The 18,658-nt window shown below is 45.5% G+C and overlaps 1 long non-coding RNA gene across 1 annotated transcript; it reads left to right on the top strand.

Moving 5' to 3' along the window:
• The first annotated feature begins 8,164 nt into the window (after positions 1-8,164).
• On the top strand, positions 8,165-13,869 carry LOC136019843 (uncharacterized). Its single transcript, XR_010615089.1, has 2 exons — positions 8,165-12,719; positions 13,486-13,869. It is a non-coding gene; the product is annotated as an uncharacterized LOC136019843 (long non-coding RNA).
• Positions 13,870-18,658: the final 4,789 nt, after the last annotated feature.

Here is an 18,658-nt window from a genome sequence, read left to right as displayed (position 1 = left end):
GTGGTGGAAGGACAGTGGTGTTGGGATCAGGTGGGTGGGGGTGGAGCATTGCCAGGAATGCCAGACTTTGCCTTCCATTGGACAACCCAGGTGATTTTTTTAGCCCTTTGCCCATGCAGTTGTCTGGTTGCCTGCTCCGAGAGAAGCAAATAGGTGTGCTTGCAGTTAGGTTATTTGGTGCTTCCGTGATATTTCAACATTTCTCAAAGACACAGACTTTCAGGGTGTACTCAGTTTCTCTAGGTACAGTCACAGTAGACTACTCACAGACAACCCAGTTGTGTTGGCAGCACCTTAGTAGAGTTACATTTGCAAAGCTGCTATTTTTCCTTTTCTTTTCCTCTCTCTTCTTTTTCTGTGTGCATTCACACCTTCAAAATCATCAGGATAAAATTAAGGAAGCCTTGCTGAGACATACACTCTGCTGCCCTAAACCCCCTTGAGCCATGATGATATATTCTGGTGCCTCCGAAGTGTGGATTAGGTCTAATTAATGCTGTTTCTTGATCAATGGTTTTGACACAAATGCATCGAAGGGATTTATGTAATTACAGATGTAACAGTAAGGGCTCTTTTGCTAGGAAGCTCTCAGGGCTGCGGCAGGGAACTTTGCTCCTAGTGATGGGGTTTTGGCCTCCAGCCACTTTAGGGATGTGTCTGCCCCATCACTCTTGCACTGTTTTTTGCCTGGGCAGGTTTGAAGCTACCGATTTGCACTGAAAGATGCCTTAGGTGTGGACAGACACATTCCTCAGCTAGCACGCATTTGTATAACTGAGCATGGGTACCTTTTGTCCATACCAACAGGATTATTCCTGACCCATATGGTGAAATGTTCACTTTTTGAAATGCTTCACAATAGGTTATAATGAGCCAGCTGAGGATGTGTTATCAGGGTAGTCAAAGAGGATTGTATTTCTTTATTCTAATCTGTAGAAAAAAGAGTTGAATTGATCTCATTTCTCACAATACATCTAAGAGAAAACATGCAAGGGATATGAAACATTTAACACCTTCCAGCCCTCCCACTCTGCATTTTGGATAACTCATGTTGTGTTCACCCTCCTTTCGGCACAATGGACATCCAGTGTTTAACCCATACACCACATCTGTTGCTGTGATCAGGTGAGAGAGGACTAGGACATAGAAGAATATATGCCTATTAGATAGGCAGGGCTCCAGAAGGGGAATTGCACTACTGCAAACAAAAGAGATTGAATGATGAAACTTGATTATGCTAAACCAACTACACTTCATTCAGGGCTGTGAATCTCTAATGGAGACTGCAAAACTTGCCAAAGGGGCTGGAGTTGTACCTGTATTGGCATGGCAAGTTTCTGGCTTGATAGGAGATCGGAAGGATCAAAGAAAATAAGGCTGAATAGAATCTGGAGGAATCCTCTAGTCTAGACCATGCAATGTGCTGGGAGGCATTCATAGACATCAAGGAGATGTAGGCCTTGGGTTCAGGACTGGATCCAGGCTTCAGCAGTTTCATGCTTTGAAATTTCCCTATCACAGTACAACCACATATCAAAGGGTTTGCAGAGCCCTGCATGCCTTTGGCATGGAGGTGAACATGCAGGAAGGAGAGCTGAGGTGTGCCCATTCTTCACTGAGTATCAGCGAAGCATGAAATGGGCTGGAGGTACAGGGCTGTAAAGACATCATCCGGTCATGTACATCCTCTTTTCTGCTAGGTCTGATGCAGAAAATAACCTGGTGAGCCCCAAGGACTAAAGCTCTTCTGTGAAGTGCCATGTGCAGCACGCAGGCACAGAGAGCTCCACTGCATTCCCATCCGTCTGCTGGGGACACGTCAGGATCCATGCCAAACCATGGATTAAAATAGCATTAACACCATCTACTTCAGGACATTGTACTCAGGCAGTCCTACCATGAGCTAAATCTTTCTGACTTACAACGAAAATATTATTCTCAGCTTGCATAGGGGCAGTCGGAAAGTTGTGTTAGAAGCTCTAGCACACCATGGTGTGTTTTTCTGGTTGGTTTGTGGGGTTTTAAGTCAAATTGGTTTCTTTCAGTGGTTGGAGAAAGAACACAATTAGAGGGCAAAAGACAGGGATTGATGCTGGGATGATTTGCTTCAGTATAAGTTAACCTGCAGCTGGCAATCACTTTTGCTTAAATTTCATTTTAATGGGAATTTTCTTAGTCACTGTTTGAGATGAGATGTGGATAGATCTTTTTTTCAGCAGTTCAGTGCTTTTAGCTGCAAAACTGTAATGGAATGAAAAATGCAGTTTGGAAAGGAACCAACACTTGTTTGTTTTGTTCTGCACTTTCCCCACTATTGAAAACATGAAAACAAACTCTAACAGCAGCTCACAACTGGAAGGAATTAACCAAGTAAATACTGGAGCTGCTTTCAAAAACTGCTTGAAGGAGCCACTGAATCCCTACAGCTCCTCAGCACTCACTGGTTGGGCTGCTGCTGCCAGAGCAGCTTGTGGCTGCTGGCATTGCTCTGACCTGTGGCACCAATGGCTCAGTGGAGCTGTCAGGACAAGCTCTTGCGGGGCACTTTACATTGAAACAAAGGCGCAAATATTTATAGGAGCCTTCAAAAGATCTGTCTGTCACCGGTCTGGCTTCCTCTATTCAGATACAATGTGCTGTTTCCAACATAACTAGTCCTTCTCTAGTTCAATGAGTTGAGGTTTTTAAGACCCACTGCTCTCCCTCATTTCACAGGAGCTCTCCAGCAAATTTGGTGTCAGTAGCTTTGAAATTAGTCTATGTAAATTTGCTTAGTATTTAAACTTTCATCACTCCATCCTGGCTAGACACGTGGCAAGCTCTGGCCTCCTGTTTCTACCATTTGGTTTTACTTTCCTTCAGGGATTTTTCTCTTTCCCCTTAATCCTGCAGCTCGCATCCTCAGAAAAACAAATTAAATACATTTTAAAAAGTGCTCTGAACTTCTGCTTAAATGAAACCATCTCCTATAAACCCCTTCTGAGGTCCAAGACATCTTGTGGTAAAGCCTCCGATGCAAACGCCTCAAAACTGGCTGAGAAACTGAAAAAGTGCATATTTGCTTGAGCAGAACAAATATTTATAGGAGCCTTCCAAGCTCTGTCTCCTGCCATCTGGCTCTGCCGCAGCGGAGGCGCTGGAGCCTTCCCCTCGCCTACACGTGCAGGGGGGGAGCGGGGCACAGCCGCGGCTGCACTGCCAGGCATCAACCGTGTTCAGTGCCTCGGGGCTTTTCCTCCCTCTTCTCTGCAAGAGAAGTTGCTAGGCTCGATTTTCCCATTAGAGGGCAGGAATGTAACGGCGAAGAGCGGCGGAGCGGGGGGGAGCCCGGTTTTAGTTTCATAAGGGAAAGGAATGCAAGGAGAAAAGATGCAGTCGGGGTGTGGGCATCTAGTGATATAGGGTGCTAAGTGTCTGTGAAGCGGTTTAGGGGGACGGAAATAGCGAATGAACCTCTGCCAGTTAATTCTGGAGGTACAAATAGTGGAAGAGGAGGTGCGGTATTCTTCAGGGCTGCTTATGGGCACTGGCGTTGCTCACCATCTTCGTCGGTGACAGGGATTGAGCACCCTCAGCGAGTTTGTTGATGGCACCGAGATGTGTGGTGCTGCTAACACTCTGGAGGGAACGGATGGATCCAGAGGGACCTTGACATACTTGAGAGGTGGGCCAATGCCAGCCTCATGAAGTTCAACAAGGCCAAGTGCAAGGTGCTGCACCTTGGTCAGGGCAATCCCAGGCACAAATATAGGCTGGGAGGAGAATGGATTAAGAGCAGTCCTGGGGAGAAGGACTTGGGAGTGTTGCTCGATGAGCAGCTCGCTATGAGTTGGCAGTGTGTGCCTGCAGCCCAGAACCCTGTGTGCTGGGCTGTCAAGGGGGAGGGGATTCTCCCCCTCTGCTGTGTTCTGGCAAGACCCCCCTGCAGCTGTGATCCAGCTCTGGGTCAACAGCACAAGAGGGAAGTGGAGCCGTTGGAGCGAGGGCAGAGGAGGCCACGGAGATGCTGCGAGGGCTGGAGCAGCTCTGCTCTGGAGCCAGGCTGAGAGAGCTGGGCTGGGGCAGCCTGGACAAGAGAAGGCTCCTGAAGGGGAGACCTGAGAGCAGCTCCAGTGCCTGAAGGGGCTGCAGGAAACCTGGAGAGGGGCTTGGGACAAGGGCCTGTAGGGACAGGCCAAGGGGAATGGCCTTAAATTGAAAGAGGGTAAATTTAGATTAGATATAAGGAAGAAATTCTTTGCTATGAGGAGGTGGTGAGACACTGGCGCAGGTTACCCAGAGAAGCTGTGGCTGCTCCATCCCTGGCAGTGTTCAAGGCCAGGTTAGGCAGGGCTATGAGCAACCTGGTCAGGTGGGAGGTGTCCCTATCCATGGCGGGGAGCTTGGAACTAGATCTTTAAGGTCCCTTCCAACACCAGCCTTTCTAGGATTCTGTGGTTTTGCTTTAAGAATATTAATTTTAGCAAACAATTACAGGTGGTATTGGAACAAGGGGTAAAGTTAGTAATGGGGTGTTCTCAAAACCTATACTTCCACTGACTGGCACTGGGAATTTGTCTCATCCCTTTCCTGGACTCTGAATGAGAAGAAATTCAGCCTTCCCAGGGTTGCTGAATCAAAACAGCTCTGCGGTTGCCTTTGCTTCAGGGATTGCCTGTTCGCACAGAAGATTTTTCATCTGAACCCCAGGAATATTTGCTTATTCTCCTTCCTCCTTCCCCAAAGAAGTCTGGTTTGCAGCAGAATGCAGGTCCCTTTCGCTGAGCTGCCTGCAGAGCTACTTGGGAAACCAAACACAGCGCTCCAGATTTATTAAAATGCATTGCTTGCTTTTTGTCAGCAGTGCTGATGTTGGTAAGAACAACAGGGCAAACACCTTAATAGGCAAGCCACGAGCCTGTGTAGTGTTTATCTCTCACACACACAAAGTTTAGATGTGGCTCAGCTATTTCATACAGGCAGTGGTGGTATTAGTTTTGAATGCAGTTGGAATTAAGTACAACTGGGCCTTTATAGAAACCCAGAGAGCTGCTGAGCAAAGTACTGAGCTTCAGAGCCAATTGTCCCCAGGACTGTAGTCTGGACCCAGACCTGGTGCAGAGCATCCTTGTGGGTGCAGATCTTTGGGTCAGTACTGTGGCAAAAGAAAGCTTTCAGCAGGCTCAAACTGGGCACAGAGGCTGAAAGACCCTGTCACAATGGAGGTATGGGGTGCTGTGAGGACTGGTACTGCGTGTCTGCCACTCTCCATCCACACTGATGAAATAAAAGTGAAAGAGGCAGCTCTTCAGGTGCTTTGTTGGGTGAGTGTATTACAGAGATAGAAAAAATCCACCCGGCACTGCCCTGCTGCGTGCAGAGCCACCTTTCCATAGTGCAGAGAAGCGCCAAAATGCTCCTTCTCCACACATGAGAGAGAGAATAGTCTCCTCTGCTGCCAGAGCTACAGAACAGCTCCAATTAGATAATCGTTTTACTGGTAGGGGTATTTTTTATCTGAAAAAGCTTTGGCTGTTGTCCAGGTCTTCTAGGTCTTTTTTTATGTGAATAAATATTACAAATATACAACAGAGAGATAAAGAGCCTCACTGAATAGCTGCACAAAGAGACAAAAGGGTAGCATTGAATTCCTGAAATAGGAATGCATCAGTGGATGTAGAGGGATCTCACCTGTGAGAATTGAAGTCCCTTTTCTCTGATTGCCTAGTTGTGGCCAGCTGGGTTTTGCATCCCCTCTCAAAAGGTAGAGCCATTTGTTTAAAATGTTAACCTTTGCTTAGGAGTTGCTTCAGTAATGACTCATGGAGGAGGCTGCAGTGAATTGAATCACTACTCAAATTGTCTACTGTGTGAAGAATATAGTTGCAGAAAAAAGGTTAGCAAAAAATCTCTAAGGTCTCAGGTGATCTCAGCCCAAACTGCTGTAATCGTTTTAACTTGCTAACTGCTGCAGTCTGGGCTCAGCCTCACTGCTGATGGCATTTTCCACTGCAAGATTGTTCTCCTACTTTTCTTTGGATTATGTTGGTATTGCCCAATGTCTAAATATAGAGTAACTCAATGTTTCCATTCACTGCTTTTGTACGTAAAACGTGTTAATCTGTTCTAAGCAGCAGAGCATCGTCTATAAGCTGATATTTTGGCACTTCACTTGGTCTGTAGTTATTTCAACTTCCCTGAGATGTTTGAAGGGGAAACGTGTTCTGGCACAGAAAACAGAGCTGCAGCGGTACCACTGCTCAAAAGCACTTAGCTATCTTCAGCTGGTGGGACTTTTCTGTCAAAGAAGTCCAGGCCTACAGGGACATGCTGAAATTGTGGTGGTAGCATTGCAGACGTGATTTCCTGCTTCGAAAGGAGGCATTTTGTTTCTAGCAGGTCAAGGACTGGATAAGAAAGGTAAGGACTTTCTGAGGAGGTTTAAGTTTTGCTCTCTAAGGATAACAACTACATGGAGAATCTGGTCCTAAGGACAGCAAGGGCAAGTGGATAAGTTCTAACCAGGGATGTCTGTGAGCAGTCTCAACAGGAGGTGTCCGAGATATAAGTGTTTCCAATAAGCTGTATAGGCAGTTCTGCTCCTTTCTGTGCTGATGAGTAAGCCAGTCCTCAGCTCTCTGGACAGCAGAGTTCACACAGCCTCCAGCACCTCCGATCGTACTCAAGGAGAGGTGCTGCCTTGGGAGCTGTGAGGGAGGCAAGGAATTAGCAGCCAACTCTCCTGCTGTAGGCAGAGGTGCCTGGTACAGACTGGGTCCTGCAACCCTCTCAGCCCGTGCCCATCGCAGGCTGTGGGAAAGGCCTGTGCAAATGGCAGGGCTGTCACGCTGTCATATTTCATCAACTTTCCTTATTCATAATTGACTTGGTGTTGAACATCCCATCTTGATTCAAGCCAGGGAGAGCCTTGCAGCTCCAAAGTAACTAAGTGGAGAGACTAAGCACTTCATGGGTATCTGAGTAACCTGCTGGATTGCATGGGGCACACAAAACCTCGATTTCCCACAGTGAGTTATGAAATAATTACATCATAACTGACAAAGCTGCTGCTTTTAAGGAGGATAAATTTCCCAAGGGCAATAGTAAGTTGACAAACTTTCAGCTCTGGTGTGTCATTTACTGCTCTTCCTTGTGTTGACTTTTTTTAGTGGTTTCTGTGGAGCAAGTGGTTACTCAGCCAAATTAATGTGGCAGAACAAGACCCTCAGATGGGGTCTGGGATTTCATCATGGAGCTTTTCACATATCTCAACAAACATTAATGTTAGGAGAGATCACTTATCAATGACCAGTTTGCTTCCCAGCCCACACCACAGAAATTCCACCCAGAGTTCTTGCAGTGCTCCCAGGAGTTATTGGCAGAAACAGCTCCCTGGAGCTAAAGAGGCAATTTAATGTGACTACAGTTTAAGAAATGCTTCTCTCTAATACAAGCAACCTGTGATAAATTATTACTCCTCCTAGGGTTAGAATATAAGCCCAACAACTTATACCTGGCAGCCTTTAATAGCTGTGCATATGCAGCCTCTTCGCCCTGCGACCCAGGAGAACGGCTTCTTAATATTCCTCTTAAAGACTTAGTGTTTGTGCTGGGTTTCCTGTAAATTCATAGTGTTTCATTTGCAGCCAAGCTGCAACAAAACCCACAGAATGATTAGGAAGCCTTGCACGTACATACAGAAAATGCAGTCACAAGATTGCTAAATAGAAATTGCTCTATCTTTAAATGATCATGAGCTGTCAGCTGTTCCTTTGTTCGGATTATTATAGACACACATAAAACACTTGATTGAATGCTCAAGTTTTCACCAGCTAGAATCCAGACGGATGTCTGATAAAATAACAAACACACCCCACTCCACCCCTCCTCAAAATCCCCTTCCTGCTTCGGCTGAATTTCTCCCTGTATTGAAGCCAGTATTTCATGGACTAAATTGGACAAAGCAAGCAAACAATCTCCTTCCTATTGATTTCCAAATCAAATCATTGTTAATCACATCAATATTCCCTGCTGATTCAACAGTCTCAGTGGCTAGCTTTCTGGCTCAAACATGCTCCTCTGCATGGATGCTGTGGAGCCCTCTGTGTGTGCTGCCCACATTTGCTATTAATTATTGCTGGAAGCACTCAGGTCTGATTCTCTCACCTCTTCTTTCTCCTCCAGTTTCCCATCATGCAGCAGGGAAGAAACAGAAATACCATTCTTCACTTGACATTGGATTTCTAACCTAACCTGTTCCAGTGATGTGAGCCTAGTGCCAAAGTACAGATCCAGGGTGCCACTGGCTTACCTGTAAGCAATCGCAAGTCTCAGCTGCTGAGAAACGTGGCAGACATCTCAGTGTGTTGAGCTGCTAATTTCTGGGGCAAAAATCTGTTCTTTTATGGGACAACTCATATGGGTGGTGTGACAGCACAGGGGGTTCAGAGCCTGCCTCCTGAGGCTCTGCTGGTTGCAGAGCAGAAGCCTGCTCCTGCAGACATTTGTCCAAAGGATTAATTTGGAATCCATGTGCATCTCTTTATATTGAGTGAGACCCTTATGCTTCAACCTAAGCAAGTGCTGTGGTTTGGGAGGATGGCAATCAGGGCAGAAACAGCAGAGCTGCAGTCTGACTGTGGCAGGAGCGGCACTGGCGCTGGCAGCCTCATGTGGGAAGGGATGTGGCAGGACTTGTGATCAGCTCCTGCCCCCTCAGCAGCTCTGCCTGAGGTCAGGTCTCACCGCAGGCAGTGAACAGCTCTTTCCCTCCTTTGTAAAAGAGAACAGAACAGAAGAAAAGATGGCAGCCTCAAACATGCCTGTTTCCAGCAACAACAAGAAACCCCAGCAGTGCGCGCACACACAGGCAAACCAGCACACTCAAACACACAGAGAGCACATCACAGTCCAGCACAGGGGAGCCTGCCTGAGACCGGATTAGTGGTCAGTCTGAAAAGGAGATGATGAGGCTTGGAGACCAAAATACTTTCTACCAGTTAGACACAGCTCACAGGAACATTGTCTGTGCACAAGCAGGCAGAAATGGTTGGAAAATCCTATCCTGCCATTTGACATGTAGTAAATGTACCCTGTCAGATAAGCAAGAATCCAGGACTATATCCGTAACATCTATTAGCAATGGTAAATTAATTAAAAGTATGAACTAATTAACCTGCCTGCTCTCTGCCCCTTCTTTTGCCAGGGCAGTGGGTCTCATCCTGCCGTAAGCCCGGCAGCAGCCTGTGCTGGGTCCTGGGCAGCCCTGGTTTTGCTAATGGCCCACACGCTGCTCCCTGTGTATCTGGGGACCAAGGTGCCCTCTGCTTAATGAGGCCACTGACAGCCTAATGATGCTTTCTGTGAAAGTGTTCTCCCTTACGCCTTTCCTAAAACTGTCTGCAGGCTGGCTATAATATGCTCTTAGGCTGGTGTGTGAGCTACAGAGTAGGGTCACCAGCAGAGGCTCAGATTGAAAAAGGGTTTTGGAGGGTCTCTGCCTTAGAAGTGGAAGCCTGCTGAGGTGAAGAGGGCTCTAGAAAGACACCTAAACTTCTCATAAGATGGTTAAGATGAATTTAGGAAGTATTGGAGAAGCACATAGACCTTTGAACTATCCTTTAGCAGAATAGGCTTTGTATAGACTCAAGGAAACTTTAGCTAAGGGCAAATTTGGGCTAGCTTCATATCTGCCGTGGTTAACCTTCTACAGACCACTGAGTTCTCTGCAAACGGCAGAGACTCTGCACAAGCTGGTGAGTGCAGCAGGAGGCTCTGCAGTAGCTGCATTGTCAGCCCATGGCAGTGCTACAGGTGCTGCACACTGTGAGAGCTGATCTTTATTCTCTTGCTGTCACGTTTTCCTGTCTGCTCACTTGCCAATCAAATTGCCATGTTCTCTGATGATAACGTTTTACTCCTCCTGAAGTTACTGTTTGCAAAGTGGCATCTGTACAATGCTATTTTCCCCTCTGAATAATCATTTTCATAATCTGAACCTGAAAAGAAAATCCAAACAACTGCCACAGAAGAAAGGAAAATTCTCACAGAGTACATTTCCATAGATTCTGTTAAATTTCCCTGTAAATGCGTATTACTTCTGGAGCTCCCCATGAAGACAGCAATGAGGAGAATTATTGTGCTCAGTTTTTACCTACTGACCCTACCAAATACTTTCCTCAGCATTCTATCAGAGGTGCTGTAGAGCTGATGCATTTGTTATTTTCTGTTTAATAGAGCTGATATTCAAATCGAGTGATATCCCTTGTCACGAATATAATTTCATCCTCCTACTGCACTTTCCAAGAGCAATGCAATGGCCTCACTGGTAGATACTGTGCTTGGTTTATTACTTTAAAATATGCTGGCACTTTGTTCGTAATAGGTTTGATGGCTTAAGCAATATAGGTACTGAATTTTTAATGGTAAAAATATGGTATTTATTTTATTTGTATTTGAAGAAGGAGCAGGAAACACAAGTACCTTGTGAGAAAGCTCGGTTTTGTGAGACTAAGTCCAGCTTTGCAGCCATGCTGGATCATGGCAGCACCCTTTTTTGAGGTGACCCTGAAAACATTGCAATTACTACAGGTGATTTGTCATTTAAGGATGTTATAAAAAAATACTTCAGAGGCTCTTGCAGTGCACAGATGAGTTTTACCTTTATCCTTGCAGTCCAGCAGAGAGGGTCTGACCAGCCATAAGATCTAAGCTGCATGCAGTGGGAGAAAGTCTTGCCTATGCTCACAGCATCTTTAAATCAGTGGCAGAGATTTTTCTTGTTGAGACGCTAAATTTGATGGAGGAGCATAGGCATGGATTGGGCTTCAAGACCTTGTGACCACTGGCCCCACCTGCCCTATTTCCTTCTGGTCTATCAAGTTCTATACTCAAGTCTAATGTGTCCAATTAAATGCGAGACTGAAACCCTACCACATGTCCCAGAACTATCCTGCAGGGAGCAAAGCATGAAGCTGCAGCAGGGTAGGAGGGAGGGGACCAGCCATGGGTCCTTGCAGCATGGAAGAGCTCACAAGGTCTCATGTTGCCAAAGTTCTGTGCTGGTTGACTCCTATCTGAGGAGTCTGTAGGTACACCAGTGATAAATGGCATTGCAGGATACTTTATGTGTAAAGCATCACTGCTTTCAGGGGCACCAGGCTTCCTGGGGAGAAGCATGGTGGCGTTTCTGGATGAGGTAGTCTGCCCCTCTGCTCATGGTGGGCTTCACCTTGCCCTTCATAGCTGCTGCTTCTTCTCCTGACCTGGCCCCACACCATCCCCTTTCCTCAGGGCAGATATACACATTCCTGTTGATGTGCCCACAGATGGCTTCACTGGTCTTCTCCTTGCTTGGACAAAAGTTAAGAGGCTGCACAAAACTTCCCAGGAATCTGGGGGTTCCCCTTGGCAGGACTCCCCAGTGGTGTGAGGGAAGAGAGGAGATGTTTCAAGAGGGAACATTTGAGAGTATTTCTGCAAAAACCAGAAAATATTTTTAAAGCCTTGTACACAAAATTTGGCTTCCTTTGAAACTGGAAATGGTCTCACAGCAACATATGCTAATTCATGAGATGAATTTCATTCATTGAAATGTGAACTACGGTAATTTCTTTCTACTTTTGAATGCAAATTGCAATTCAGCCTTAACTATGGCAGTATTCCCATTACACGGGGCTGAAGAATGTCTATAATATTTACTTTATGCTTGCTTTTAACATAGCAAAATCTTTTCTCAATAAGCCTCATCTCCCCCCAGAGCAGCCTTTTGTGCTGTTGTTCACGTGTCAGTTTTGCACCGAAGGGTCAGCTCAGGGTAACAGCATCATCAGGTCCGTAGGTGTACTGGGCACCTGGGGGGACCATATTGTGACTTACTTCTTGTTTTGCTCCTGGTGGGAACTGGGTCTGTCCAACCTGCTGTGGTTTCTAATGCTCACAGAGCAGGAGTCTGCTGAGGCGTAACCAATATCTGGCTTATTTTCGCTTTAATTTAAATGAGAAATTAGTTGCTTAATAAATAGAGGAATTTGCTTCCATTTTGATTTGCAATTTGAATTAATGATTCTTCCAGCAGAAATGAACTACTCCAATAATAACAGCTTTATAACCTCAAGGCTTCCCTCTGGACTGCTTATGAAAATGCAGCATAACCTCCATCAGTATTGAATTCGTACTGAGCGTCATAACCAGTGAAAGAAGAGGAATAGCAAGAGGGAGTGGGAGAGGGGGAGAGAATGAGTTTTGCTCCCCCCAATACATTACAGTGTTTCTTAAAAACTGTTTTGATAACTTTTTTCTGCTCGGAGTAGACTGGCCTGTTATTTATATGTGTTATTCTCTCTGTATGAGGCTAATGGCTGCCTGAAATCATTCACTGGAAGCACTTGTTTGGACCTGTCTCCAGGTACTTTAAAAGGTGATAAAGTACAAGACTTTTGTTATTGTTCAGCTCACATCTGGAGTCAAGTCCAGCCTGTGTCTGGCACATCAAGTCAATAGCCTCACTCTATATTCTGCTTGCATCTTTACCTTTCCTGAGCTTATTCTGTCTGACTTGATGCTGCTGGGTGTTGTAGAAACAGGAGGAACTGCATGCAGAAGAGAGTGCTCTGGTTTGCGGTGGGAAGCTGGTGTGAGGAATTAAAGCTCCTGTTGTGACAGAGATGACAACAGAAGCAGAAGGCTTCCTCGTGCGGAAGGAAAACCCGTCAACTGAGACATTCAGAGATGATACACGGGTATTGAACAATGACTTTCACACTCATTTCCGAGGTGCTGTTATGGCAGCATAGGTCAGGCTTTTGAGGCTTCCTTGCCAAAGGCTGCCTGACAAGGTTTCTTCCCTCCACTGCAGCTGACTGGCAGGATTTGTTTCCACCTGCGCTTTAGCATAACAGGCACATAAAGTACAGCAAAGAGAAAACAAATCCTCTTCAATGCCCTCCCCTTCCATTCCAAAATCCTGGGGATCTTGTGTGCCCATTGCACATAACAAGGAAAATCAACTCAAGGTTCCCTGTGGCAGGGGCTATCAGAACCATACTGTCTGTCAGGCTCTGGGAGCTGCCTGCATTACGGCATAATTTCCCCACCATTTAACATCATCACTGCAACCTCCCACTGCCGTCACCCATCTCCAAACGGCTGTTATTGCCCAGTCTTCAGATGCCTGGGATAAGCAAATACCTCAAGCTGAGAAGTTTGGTATTGGTACATTACAGGAAAATCTCTCAACCTTAAAATTGCTTATGGTAAAAAGCTCCAGTGTACAGATATCACTGTCTAACACACCAAACCACCTCAGGAGTTTAGGAATAAACGTGGCATACACTGATGTGAATGTTTATGGGGTGAGGGAAGACTGGCACAAAATACAAAGAAGCTGTGTTTGAAGGAAAGGCATCTTAACATAAAGGCATTCTAATCTTTACCCTTCAGTATTTAAGTCAGTGCAGCCATTATTAAAGCAATTAAAATGCAATTAGTTTTTCATCTTTATTTCAGTTCTTGGATAATTAAAGCTGCTTTACATCAAGGGTGATCCATAAAAGAAGGCATTTTGCATGTGAAAAGCTGCAAAGGGTGGAAGACTTTGGGGTATCAGCAGTGAGCAGCAAGCAACAGAGATGTGTTAATGCTGCAGTAAGCCACCTCCTTTTGCATCTCTATGGGATCATGGAAAGAGGCCACTTGCTGGATTTCTGTACTTTGTCTTGATTAAATGGCTGTTTCAATTTGATATTCACTCCTTTCATACTTGTAATCACTTTAAGATTTTCATTTTATAGTATTCACTTATTTAACTGCTTGTTTCCTGCCAAGTCTAAAAAAAGAAAGGCTTTTCCCTCCCTTCTCCTTGCTGCAATAAAGGCAAGAGTTTACACAAAATTACTTCTATATTTAAAGTCTCCTGATGTAAATCTCCGATCGCTTTAAATAGTCAGAGCTGGTAGATATTGCAAATAAGTGCTGGTGTGAAAGAGCCTGAAGCTGTTGGGGGAGGCTGACAACTGCCGCAAGCACATGGGCAGGCTGATGGGCGTCCCTGGGGCATGGGGAGGCGTGCGGCACCACTGGGACCTGAGTGGGTGCCACCTGTCCCTTAATCTTCTGGAGGATTTTGGGGATTGCTGTGAGTCCTTTTCAGGTGTGTGCAGCCTACCTGTGAAGCAGCTGTGCCCCCCAAAGCTCCTGCGGTGCTGTGGGGTTGGGAATGAGAGAGCAGAGGCTGCTGGAGGCTCTGTCATGGGCACTTCTCCAGGGATGCAGGAAGAAGAAAGCTCTTCCCATGGGGCTGCAGTGATTGATTGCCTGGCTGCCAACAGCAGAAAAACAACCCTGTTTTGGTTCCTCATCACCCAAATTGAATATCATCTGCCTTGTATCTTCGCCAAGGTAATGGAAGAAGAAATACAGTCTCAATGTGCTAGAAAGGACGAAACCCTCTTAGGTTTTAATTTTATTATTAGAGACTAAGGAAACCAACATATTCTCAGGCATTTGCTGGACAAGTTAGCTTTATCACACTCATTTGTCAACATGTTTTTATTGATGTTGAGGGGTGTAGTCTAAAGAGAGTGTGCGGTAGGAAAGTTAGAATTCATCTGAGGGGAGCTGCCTTAGAGAGAGAATCAAAAGTAGTGATCAAATTCCTGTGGCACTGCCTGTTTGCCAATGGGATCTGCCACCACTGTCCCCTTAGCAAAGCCAGTGAAATACTGTTGGGATTTTCAGAGGTGGTAGCGTTGAACCGTCTGAGAAATCGGTATGGAAGGATTAGATGGCAGCTTCCTGTGCCCAGCCCTGATCCCAAGCATCTCAGCCAAGGTAAACTCCAGAGTCATCGCTAGAAATGATGCCTGCAGACACAAATGTCATTATTCAGCTCAGCTTGGACATAGTTTCAGATAACAGCCTAATAGCAGGGTAAAACCCATCCAGCTAATCTCACCTATGCAAGAACTGCACTGTGCTGTGAGCTGGGTTTAATTACTCCATTTTAGGTACAAATAGCTTTTGATCTACCGAGGGACTCTGTAACTGGTGAATCCAGCCCTACAGAAAGGTATTATGAACCACTTCTGCTTTTGTGCTCTCCAAAGCTGACTGGTTTTAGCACATACCCTCAGAGGGCACAGGGAAGAACAGGAAGACTGGCTGAATAGCAGGCTTGCAGAAAATCAAATTGGTCCTAAAACTTGGCTGGCTGCAAACTTTATCAAAGGAAAAGGCAGCTGTGGTGTGGCTCTACCATAGCAAATCCACAGGCAGAGGGGACTAAACTCTGCTTTTGCCTGCACTCAGTTTCAGTGCTGCAGTGTGAGGTTTGTTGGACCAATCCCTGGTGTACGTGGATTCAACAGTCTAACAGGGTGGTGGAGAAATTACTACCCAAAGAAAAAACTGTTTTATTAATATATGTACTAGGTCAAAAGTGAAAGACAATCATGTAAGAAAAAGTAAAGTTGTGAGCCTGTGGGACTTTTGAATGTCAAGCTGGATCTGCTTGTGACCTGGGTCTGGTTGGGATTTGTATCTGATTGCTGATAGACCGCCAGGATCTGGTCAGTCCATGGCACAAAGCTGGCACAAGGACCAGGACTGTATAACTGCAGGGGTCTGTTGTCTAGATTTTCCTCACTATCAAAAGTCTTTTTCTTTCTTTCTGAATACCTATACTCAGAAGATGTTACAAAGAGCAGTGAGTGGCAGGACTGTACGTTGTGAGCCTCCTGCTTCTTGCTTTTCTTAAGTTATAGTGAAAAGAATGATGAAATGAGGGACAGATACTATGAGGGGAGATCTAAAATCTATAGTAAGAGTAGTTCAGCTAAAAATGCTGGAATCCAAAGGCTCCTTACAGTGTGTGGAGTTTTTATGTTCAAAGAGCAGTAGTGTTTTTGATGATGTCTGAGGTCTGAAAAACCTTCCCTATCTTTTGTATGGATTTTCTTTAGACTTCTAAAATCTCAGTGATGATGAATCAATCCTATCTGAGCACCTCTGTAAAAATCTCACGTCCTTTCCACTGTGTTTCACATATCATTCTCCTTTTCAATCAATAGAACAAAAGCCAACTTCAATCTTCATTCATAATTGGTACAAAAAACAAGCCTGAAGTTTGAAAAGAAAGTTTTAACCATATCTCTTTCAGCCAACATCTTCTCCCCAATATATCTGTTTTTTGACCAGGTTTGGTAGTAAGAGGGTCCTGGTGGCCATGAGTTCTCATGGGGTTTCTGACACTGCTGGAAAGAGCATCAGCCTTTCCTTTCATCATGACATAACAAAAAAACTCACAAGGATGTGAGTGACTGGAGACCTTCTGAGGTTTATAGAGTTGGAAGAGTTGTATGACCAGGCAAAATCTGGAGCAATCATCCGAGCTGGCTCTCCAAAAGCAATGTCACCTCTTGGTCAGAGATGATTTAGTCTCTTCAGCTCTGTTTCATACCACTTTGCTCTCCTCAACCTCTTTCTAGTTGTACAAAGTGGCTCGAGGCTTTGTTACATCAGACTCCGGGAGTAACTAACCTGAGCTTTATACCATATATAGATCACCAGCTTAGGCAATTTCATGGTCATCACTAGTGGTAAGAGCAATATTTAAATCCCTGTGGTATTTCAGGGGTGTTTGGACTTGAGGGATGGAGTCCTAGGATTTTCCTGTCTCTTTCTGGCACTGCAAGCATCATGAAGCATGGCCACCCTATAGCAGCTCCAGCTCAGTGTGATCTCAGGGTCATTCATAACCATTAATAAATTGTCCAAACTTTCTGCACAGTGGAGGTTTGACTTTGCTGTGATTTTTGAGTCAGGGAGGAAGCTTAAAGAGCAGCTAGAGGAAAATATGCAGGTGTTCATTTGATTGAGTTACGCAGTGATGGGAGCCCAGTCCCGTACCCCAGGAGCCAGCATGCCCGCAGCCCTCTGTGCTCAGAAGCCAGGGGAACAGAAAAGGAGACTGTGTGGGTGATGACAGTATCTCACTGCTGCAGGAACACTGGGAGCTTTAGGGGAAAATTAGAGCAAAGCTTGGCTTTTCCTGCATGTTGAAATTATGGCTACCTGACTCCTTTACTTGCTTCTCCTAGACCTGCTGGCCGAGGTGCAGAATAGCCACACAAACTACAGTCATCACAGACAACTCCTTGCCTGGCTTTACAGTGAAGTAAGGCTTTACCCTGCTTGGTTTTACAGTGAAACCATAATTCTGTCCTCTATACCACAGTCACTTCAGGGCACGATGCTCCTTGAGGTGACAGAGCCAGGCATGACATTTTTTTCCAGGCTGCCATGCCCTGTCCTGGCTGTGCTGCACCGAGAATAAGCAATCACAGGAGGGTGGAAAAATACCTGCCAAGTCATTTGGTTTCTACAGAAGTGGTCCCCTCCCAGTTGACTCCATTGCAGAAGTTTTCTCTAAACACGTATTCATGCAGCTTGCAGCCAATTCTACTTGCTTTCCATCCTGCAATTTCTCCTGTCCTTGAATTTGATCGAACCAAGCTGTAATCGGCATGGTATTCAGGGCTTGGAAGATAGTGTTTCATGAGCCGTGCTCTGACAAATTAGAAGAGTTTACCCTTCTAATTACCTCACCCTTCACCCCCAGCCCCAAACATACAGCAAGGCCTGGGCTTGACCTCAGGAGCTGCTGAGATTTTATTATCACAGATTGATTTCTGTGCAACACCTCAGGGTATTTGCTGGCATAAACATTGCTACAATGGCACAGGCTGTTTGCTTACATCAGTAGGAGGAAAAGAGCCCTTATTACTGAAATTCTGCCTTCTTCCCTCAAGCTTCTCCCTGGGAGCCAGCACGTAGGCAATATTGATACCTGCTTTTTTAATTTAGGACCAATTGTTATATATAGATGAATGTGACAATGCATAAATAATACACTGCTTTGCTGCATGGCTTGTTTATTCCAGACCTCATTGGCATGCACAGCACACAGGCAAACCGAAAGCTTCTCTGGATGAGTATTGTCAGATAACTTGCCAGGTTGTTCCCTAGAGAAAATCATCAGGCACACAGAGCTGGAATTTGTAAGGTCCTTTTATTTCATCTTTTCTATGCACTCTGTGCTGGTACAGCAAAGTTCAGGCTGAATCAGCACTCCCATTAAAACTCCTTTTTTCAGGAATTCATAAGCTGTGGGTGAGCAGAGGGAGAGCAGGATGTGACTGTGCGAGAGCGGCGCTCCGGGATGAAGTTGTTCTCACAAAATTTTGAATAGCACACAAAACCAGAATGACAAATGCTCGTTGCATAAAGCAAACAGCCCTGCTGGGTGGCTGTCAGAAGGTGGGCACTGGGGACATCACGCTGCTGCATTCAGAGCATTTGGCCATCTGTGGAGACACCCGCCTGCCTGTGCCCCATCGTCCCCTGCCTCTGAAACATGGGCAGGGGAAGGGGCCCTTTGCAATTCAGAGGGCTTCTGGGTTCCAACGGAACACAAATGCCTGGACAGCTTGTTTGCTGTGGAGCTTACCATGGCACATGATGTATTCTGCTTAAATAGATTATGAAAGGCCCAATTCTCCCATTAATTGCAAAATTCTCAAGAACTTCATTATGAGCAGGCCTTAAATGTACAGTTTACAGCCTTAATCACTTGGTATGCCATATGCCATTTCCCAAATCTAATACTGCGAGCAAACCCACT

This window comes from Lathamus discolor, chromosome 10 (assembly GCF_037157495.1).
Source record: "Lathamus discolor isolate bLatDis1 chromosome 10, bLatDis1.hap1, whole genome shotgun sequence".
Lineage (NCBI taxonomy): Eukaryota > Metazoa > Chordata > Aves > Psittaciformes > Psittacidae > Lathamus > Lathamus discolor.
This window is presented reverse-complemented; position numbering and strand designations above follow the sequence as displayed.